The following is an 8,693-nucleotide window of genomic DNA, read 5'->3' on the forward strand; positions in this document are numbered from 1 at the left end:
AAATAGATTACTTATGCTCAGTGCTTGGAACTGAATATATACATACTTCTTTTTATACTCCAGATTTTATTTCACTCCCAGTCCACTGTCTGACTGTTCCACATCCTATACCTCCTCTTTGCCCCCCTGTCTCCTCCAGGGTTTACCCACCCCACCCACCCCACAAGACCTATAAACTCCCTGGGGCCTCTAGTTTTTTGAGTGTTAGGTGCATCTTTTGTGACTGAACCCAAACCTGGAAGTCCTCTGCTATATATGTGTTTGGGGCCTCATCTCAGCTGGTGTATGCTGTCTGGTTGGTGATGCAATGTCTAAGAGTTCTCAGGAGTCTAGGTTAATTGAGACTGATGATCCCCCTATAAGGTCATGCTCCTCCTCAGCTTCTTCCTGCTTTTCTCTAATTTAACCAGAGGACTCAGCAACTTCTGACCATTGGTTAGGTGCAAATATCTGTACCTGACTCTTTCAACTGCCTGTTGGGTCTTTTGGAGGGCAGTCTTGATAGGTCCCTTTTTGTAAGTGCTCCATAGCCTCAGTAATGGTTTAAGGTCTTGGGACCTACCCTTGAGCTGGATCTAAGAATAATCTGTTTTTCAAGGTAAGCATTGTCACCTCAATGCATACTCTTGGTTAAATGCATATATATATTTACATGCATTTATATATATGTATTATACATATATATGTGTATATATATATATATATATATTGATTGATTGATTGTAGGCATAAGATAACTCCATTTGACTTTTAAAGGTATCCTTAATTTTATTCATATCCTCTTCTTCCTTTTTCTTTGGTAATTTGGTTTCTTCACTGTCCCCACTTAGATTTCTCCCAAATCCTTTTCCAATTCTTCCTTCATAGCAACTATGTCCTATGATCCAATTAAACTCCCACACCCAATGTATTTTGAGCCATTTTTCCATTGTGAATTAGATAATCATCTTAGTCTAGATTCTCTTTATGAAGAGGAAATTAACACAAAAATTTACTTTCATTATAATATGAACAGTTAAGCGTTTTCATTTGCTCAGACATGGGCCATAAATATTTTATCAATTCTAAGAGTTCTCAGGAGAACTCTAGTTTTATCAACTCTTATGACAGAATAAGTTACGAGCCTGAGAAGTGTTGTTACAAATTTTTCTTTAGCTTTCAAATTTTTGTCCTCATCCTCTCTTTTCCTTTCTCTCTTTGTCACACTCAACTCTTTACTTTATAACCATATCATAGCCTTTAATTACTAATTATTAATGCTATTACTTACCATCTTGACAATTTAAATTTACATTTTCACATTTCTATTCATCGATGCTGTAGATATACAATGAATAAGGTTTGGGGACAGATTAATGGTTCAGTGGTTGTATTGGTCTGGGCTCTGTAGAGGAACATATTATATATGTGCAAAAAGAGTACAGGTTTTAGAATTACAGATTGTAGGTTGTACAATGTAGAACATGCAATGTAGGTTTTACAGATTGTAAATGTACAGATTTGTAGGTTACAGATTGTGACCCAGCTAGTCTCACAGTGCCTGTTTACAAATGGAAGGTCCAAGAACTCAGTAGATGTTCAGTACAATAGGCTAAATATCTCAGCCAGTCTTCAAAGTATGCCTGAATCCTGGTTAAAGGAACACCGATGCCAAAGAAGGAATGGATTTGACAGTAAGAGCTAGGCAAGTAAAAAAAGGATACTTTCTTTATCTATATTCTTTGTCTAAACAGCCAAAAGTAAAATGTGACCTAGATTAAAGGTGATTCTACTACCTCAATAGATCTGAACTAAATATAAGATTTTCTAACTTCAAAAAATTTAAGAAAAATATTTTTCACAGGTGTACCTAGCAGCTGTAATGAGTTCCAGACAGACTCAAGTTGACAATGAAGAATAGCTACCATGGTGGTTAAGTGTCCATTGCTCTTGCAGAAGACCAAGTTTCAGTTCCAAGCACCCATAATGGGTGGCTCAAAACCAACCCACTGTAACCTTAGCCTCAAGGGAATCTAAAGCTTTTGGCCTCTACATGTACCTATACTCATGTGTAGATATCCACACATATGTATACTAAAAATAATAAAAATTCTATGGACTGTATTTTCTTTTTTGCTAATATCTACTTATTAGTGAGAACTTACCGTGCATGCCCATAGAACTCACGAAGGTCAACAAGTTGAAGGGCCCAAGTGAGGACACCTTAGTCCCACTTGGGAGGAAGAAGAAAGCAACCAGAAGAGGGAGGAAGGACAGGGGAGGGAAAGGGAAACATGATCAAGTATTGGGTTGGAGGAAAGGACTGAAGCCCTGATGGCCAGCAGAAAGAATAGAAACACGTGACCTCTGGAGGAAGGAGGTTGGGAGGACCCTCCAGAATATACCAGAAACCTGGGAAGTGGAAGTGAAAAACTCTCAGGACTCAAATCGGGGTGGGGGGATGAAATGCCATAAGGTAGTGAGAGAGAATTTATTGACCACCAGCAAAAAGGCAGGGCATCAAGTGAAGGATGGGATTGCTTTCCCACAGTCAAAGCTCTGACCCATAATTCTTCCTGTCTGAATGAAAAGCGGGAATGGACATAGAGAAGAGCCTGAGGAAAAGAAGGTCTAGTGACAGGCCCAAAGTGAGATTCAGCTCAAGTGGAGGCCCCAAGAACTGAAACTATTACTGAGGCTATGGGGTGCTCACAAAAAGGGACCTATAATGACTGTCTTCCAAAAGACCCAGCAAGCAGCTGTAAGAATCAGTTGCAGATTTGTATGTACATGGTTTAATTAAAAATATTTTATTTCTGTTACATCATAAAGAAAAAATACAGCCATGTATATTACATTTTTCTTTATGATGTAACAGAAATAAAATATTTTATTTAATATAAATTTAAGTTGAATATTATTAATACTGAAGATTTAATATAAAACAAATATTTTACATAATATAAATAAATTATGAATCATTTGCATTAAACCATGTAGCAAAGCTAGGGTTGATTATTAATTCTTTTAACAAATTGAAAATAGCATATTCATCAAGATGCTTTCAAATTTATAAGTACTAAAATGTACATACATTTGATTTGGGCCAATTTAGAGCTACATTTTTTTATGTCTATAACCAGAAGATAAAAATGATTTACAGTTTAAAACGAGAAAAATAAACCTAAATCCTATATAAGAGAAACAAAAAGGATGTGTAACTACCACATATCAATAACGAAATACATGAATGGAAAACAATAAGGAAAAATATAAACTTGGAAAGGGAATAACATTTGAAAAGTAAGTAAAGAAATATATCCAATAAAAAAGAACAAAGGTCTCCCTTAATTGCTCTTATTCCATTGTTGAATGACACAATTTTTTTTGTCCTGGCTTAAATTATCTGAATTATTTTTAATTTTTATACATCTTTTCATGTCTTATTTTTGCCTTTATAGTTAACAATGGACCTCCTCCTACCTGTTTCCTAGACGTAATGTGCATTTTAACTGTATATGCAGTATAGTTAATAACTAAAGCAGTAACTGCTTCACTTCTAAACTTCAGTTTTCTTTACAAACAATACAACTACAGGGAGGGAAAGCTCGACTTCTTTCCCCTTACTTCTTCATAGCATTTTGTATTTCTTTGAAGATGTCTCAGTCTTTGTTCATTGCCAGTCTATGTCCCGAAATACTATCAAGGGTACTGCTAGTGATACAGTCTTAATAACTAGCTGCATGAACTGTAAGTGACAGGTATGTTACAGTACTTGCCATCAATCCCTGTATCCTCTGCTCATTTTTCTGGATGCTCGAGATTTTTCTCTTTTTTCTTGGGGTATGTGCAGTTTGTATGAATACCTGATTATGGCAGGACATTTTATTTTGCATTGCTCACAGTATATAGTTAAATTTGGTACTGTGATTATATCTGAATATGAATATATCTAAACTCACTACTGTGAGGTTTGGTGTTTTCAAGTTATCTGTTAATTCTTCAAAATTTGTTTAGTTCATTATTCAATTCTAAAATGTCATATATATATATATGCATTATGAGTCTATTGTTACAGTGTTTTTTCTCTCTTTTCAGACATACAGGCAGAAAGGTCAGCTTTTTATTTGATTGTTTCTGATTTTTTTAAATTCTCTAGGATGAAATTATCTATCTCTGATTTTGTATGATGTTATCATAAGAGGTTTAGTGGAAGTTTTTAAATTGCTTATTTAAAATTATATCACTGCAGCTGACATTTCTAAAAGGTCAGTTCTAATTTATTTTCATATTTCTAAAACTTAAATAAAATGTGATGTGTATATAATATATGTAAATTAAATAATATAGCAAAACTATTCTTGGTTATTAATAGTTTTGACAAAATGAAATGTATTAACAGAGTTGCTTTGAAAAACATACGTACTAAAAACATAATTAATAACGAGACTGATTTATATGAAGTAAAATGTAATTATATGTAGAAATGATGGCTTGTTTATAATGAGTTGGTTATTCTGTCTATACTTTGTCTAGTTTAAATTGACAACATCGTTATCTATTATACAATAAAATATGCCACTGGAGAGAAATGTAGTGAAAATATTTCCGACTTTCTACCTCTGGTAATAGACAATAAATAAATGTAACTCTTGGGTGTCCAAAATAAAAAGTGTCTGATTTGATCATGAGCTTTGAATTACTAGTTTCAGTAATATAGCTATCACATAGTTTATCATTTGAACTAGAGAAAATAAATTGCTCCCAGGACTGTGTTTAGATATCTTTCTGAAGATATGCCTCTCCTCACAGTCTGGCAGTTTGTAATGGGGAATGGGCTGAAGTCAGTATGCTGCTCACCCTTCCACTTTTACCACACACAACTCTGAAATGTTCTTGAGCAAACAAACCCTGGCCTTGAACCTTTGTTTTAATTTTCCTTAAAGTAAATGTCAACATGGAAACTTCTCTCAAGCACTACCTTCTCATACTGGATATACAATCTGTGAAACCTTTGTTACAAGCAATGACATTCCAGTGGTATCCCAGTTTGAGTCATCTAACAAAGCTCAGGGAGCTTAATATTTGAAAGAGAACCAAATATTTTATTCTAAAGGAGTGCTTTGAAATTGGCCATAAGTATCCCACTTATCATTTCTACTTCTTATCTTTTCCTCTGGGAGAAAGAAATGAATTTTAGTGTGGCAATTACATCTTTTTTAAGAACCTCTGAAAAGTAAGGTTGCATAAAACATGGGCATACTGGCTTTAACATTAATTTATTGGAATGACTAGTTATTTTTATTACTTTTAGCTTTAATAGGATGAAATTCATTATGGACAGGAAACACTAATAATGTCATTTAAAATATGATTTTTTTCAGTTATGTGGACCCTTCTCTCCTATTAAGCCAATGTTCTTTCAATCCTGAAAAAATTCCATTTTTACTATTGATGAAGCCCTAAATATGAATGAGGGTATTGAATTTGCATACCATTAGCAACTTTAGTATGAAGGAGAGCACTTGAAAAGTATCTTAGTCTTCATCATCTTCTACTGACTGCAAGAATTTAAAGAATGTTGATGAAATTAGGACAAATGATAAGTTGGAAAATGTCCAATGGTTCTATAGTTATTGTTAGCTAAAACTAAGTAAACAGATACTTGTTAAGACCCAAGAAAGGTCTAGAAATGCTAAAAGATATGGTAACTGAGGGCATCACTGTATAAAATGAATTAAATGAGTCTGCCTACACTAGGAGACAAATTTTTCCTTTTGTAAAACCATTCATCATTATTGCTGTCTCTGAATTTCAAATGCTGATCTTCATAATAAACTCAACCATGGGGCATTTGTTATAGTTAGTGCCTATTATCAACCAGTTCTGAAAATATCTGCACTTCTGACCCTCCTGTCCTGATGGTGGAAATACTTCAGTCACATAAATTTCCTTTACGCTTCATGGTCTAGAAAGTTTCTTAGGACCACCAACCACACTACTGTTTACTTTACCATGGATATTGTAAAATTAGAATAGAAAGAGAGAAAAGCATATTTTACATGCCAGAAGTGGGTATCAGAACTCACTATAGAGGGTTGTGAGCCACGATTCAGTTGCTTGGAATTGAACTCGGGACGTCTGCAAAAGCAGCCAGTGCTCTTAACCTCAGAGCCATCTCTCCAGCACTCCAAGATTTTTCTTTTTATAAATTCTAACTATATTATTATTCCTTTTTATTTATTTCCCTAAAATTATTCATGTCCCACATTTTGAAGTTCCTCTTATATTCATGATATTTCAGATACAGTCTTCTGCCTAACTTCAAATATGTACACCTTTCAATGAAAATTTTGAATATGTTCATGAGAAGCCTCTCATGAATAAGTATATACAAGGTTCACTTAGAGTTTGGTAGTTTAGGCTGCCTTCATAGTGTCTCTCACACAGTAATGAAATTGTTCTCGGGACCTGTAATTGTGCACCATTTTATAGAGCATATACTTCACAGTTATCTTACTGATAGTTAAATTTGAGATTTTCATTTTCTCTCCTATACCAATGACTCACTAACTTACAAAGATTAAATTGAGCTCGGATTCTTTTATATTGTCAATGAGCTGTGTCCTTCAGTTGGCTTTTCTTTCTTCACTAAAGCCCATTTGGTGACCTCTGCTAATTTTGCCTTGTTGACCTTGGCAATATCAGTGGTTCAATAAACGGCACAGAAAAAAACCGCCATAGAGTCAGTTTCAGGGAACAGCCTCGGCTTTATTGCATGGAAACAACTACTCATATGACAGAAGCCTGTTGCTTGTGATTGGTTAGTACATTACCTCATATTGGACAGTGAGTAGTCTTACCACCAGACTCTTTATGTGGAATAAACACATTAAAGGAGACATGGAGAGACCATACATGTCAGCAAGCCCTCTATTGCCTACTCATAGGACTTCAGAATTCAGTGTTCTGACTTCTCTGACTAGTCAAGAGCATGGTATGCCATGTTTCTTACTTAGAAATACAGTGTTCCAGGTAGGCTAGCTTCCATGTCGTGCTTGCATTTTCTATTACACTAATAGTCTATTATTTGATTTGAGTGGTGCTAAAAGATGTTTGTACTGTGAAGGGAATATATAATAGACATGTGGGTGGAAAGGCAAGAATGGACATGTGTGTGGAAAGGAAGGGCAAAAGGTCGGGGAATGTCTGGATGAGGGATAAAGATGGCGATAGGGAAACAAGAAGTATCAGATTGGGAGAGAACAGTGGCAGAGAGTACTGGAAGAGACAAGTGAAACTGGGGATATCTATAGTACGATGGGAACTCCCAGGAATCTACGAGGGTGTGCCTCGCTAGGATTTTTAGTAATGAGGAATATATAGTTTGAACTTGCCATTACCTGTAACATGAGGAGACTTCCTGTGGGTGGTCAGGACCCTCAGTCCAGCCACAAAACTTTGACCTACAACTTACTCTTCCTACAAGATGTGCTGGGGCAAGAATGGGGCAGAAATTGTGGGAGTGGCCAACTAATTGTTGGTCCAGCTAAATAAACATGCTGTGAGAGGGATCAACCCCTGACATTGCCTGGAATTCTATGATCTAAAGGCTGAATTGCCCAGAGACCTAGGAGAGAAGCAAACATGACTAACAGAAAAAGAAAAATATAGTCAATGAAATGATTCCAAATGATCTAATGATATTCTACGATACACATAGATCAGTGCCTAGCCCAAATGTAATGATGGAGGCTTCATTCAGCAACTGATAGGAACAGATGCAGAGTCCCAGAGCCAAACATTAGGTAGAACTTGGGGAATCATGTGGAAGAAGAGGATGAAGAATCGTAAGAACCAGAGGGATCAAGAACACCACAGAAAACCCACAGAATCAAAACCTGGTCTCATAGTGCTCATTGAGACTAAACAACCAACAAGGGAGGCTGCAAAGGTCTGAAGTGGGCCCATTGCATATGTTTTACAATTGTGCAGCTTGGTCTTCTTGTCTATATCTAACAGGGGGATAGGAGCTGTCTTATACTACGTTGCCTGCCTTTTGAACCCTTTCTTTCCACTGAGTTGCTTTCTCTAGTCTTAATAGTGAAGGAGGTGTCTAGTATTACTGAAACTTGATGTGCCATGGCTGGTTGATATACAGGGAGGCCTGTCCTTTCAGACCAGGATAAGAAGAGGGAAGAAAAATTGCAGTCTGGATGTAAATAAATAAATAAATAAATAAATAAGAAAAAGTGTCTCTACTGAGAGAATTCATATATACATTGAGACATACACTAAAGACTTGAGATTTTATATATAAATCTTAGTATCAATACATTCAATTTTTAAATAAATACTTGACATTACTCATTGTTTCTATCCAAACTTAGTTATTATTCCTTAATATCATCATGAATATTCTTATATGAATATGTGCACAGGTGTTTTCAATGTGTCATTAACTGATAATATTTGCATTTCCTTATATATAAATATATAAACATACATGTGGATATGTTTTTCTGTGTTATATAATTGAAGCATCACACAGAGCTTCTTAATTTCTGTTTTAGTTGTAAAATCATCCATAGTGAAGATAAACTGTATTGTATTACAGCATTTTATATTGTACAGATATGAGATGTATCTGTTCTTTGACTAGTATTTGCTCAGATTTCAAACCAAATGCTCTTACAAATAACCCTCCTTCTACT

This window comes from Rattus norvegicus, chromosome 4, assembly GCF_036323735.1.
Source record: "Rattus norvegicus strain BN/NHsdMcwi chromosome 4, GRCr8, whole genome shotgun sequence".
In the NCBI taxonomy this organism is placed as follows: Eukaryota; Metazoa; Chordata; class Mammalia; order Rodentia; family Muridae; genus Rattus; species Rattus norvegicus.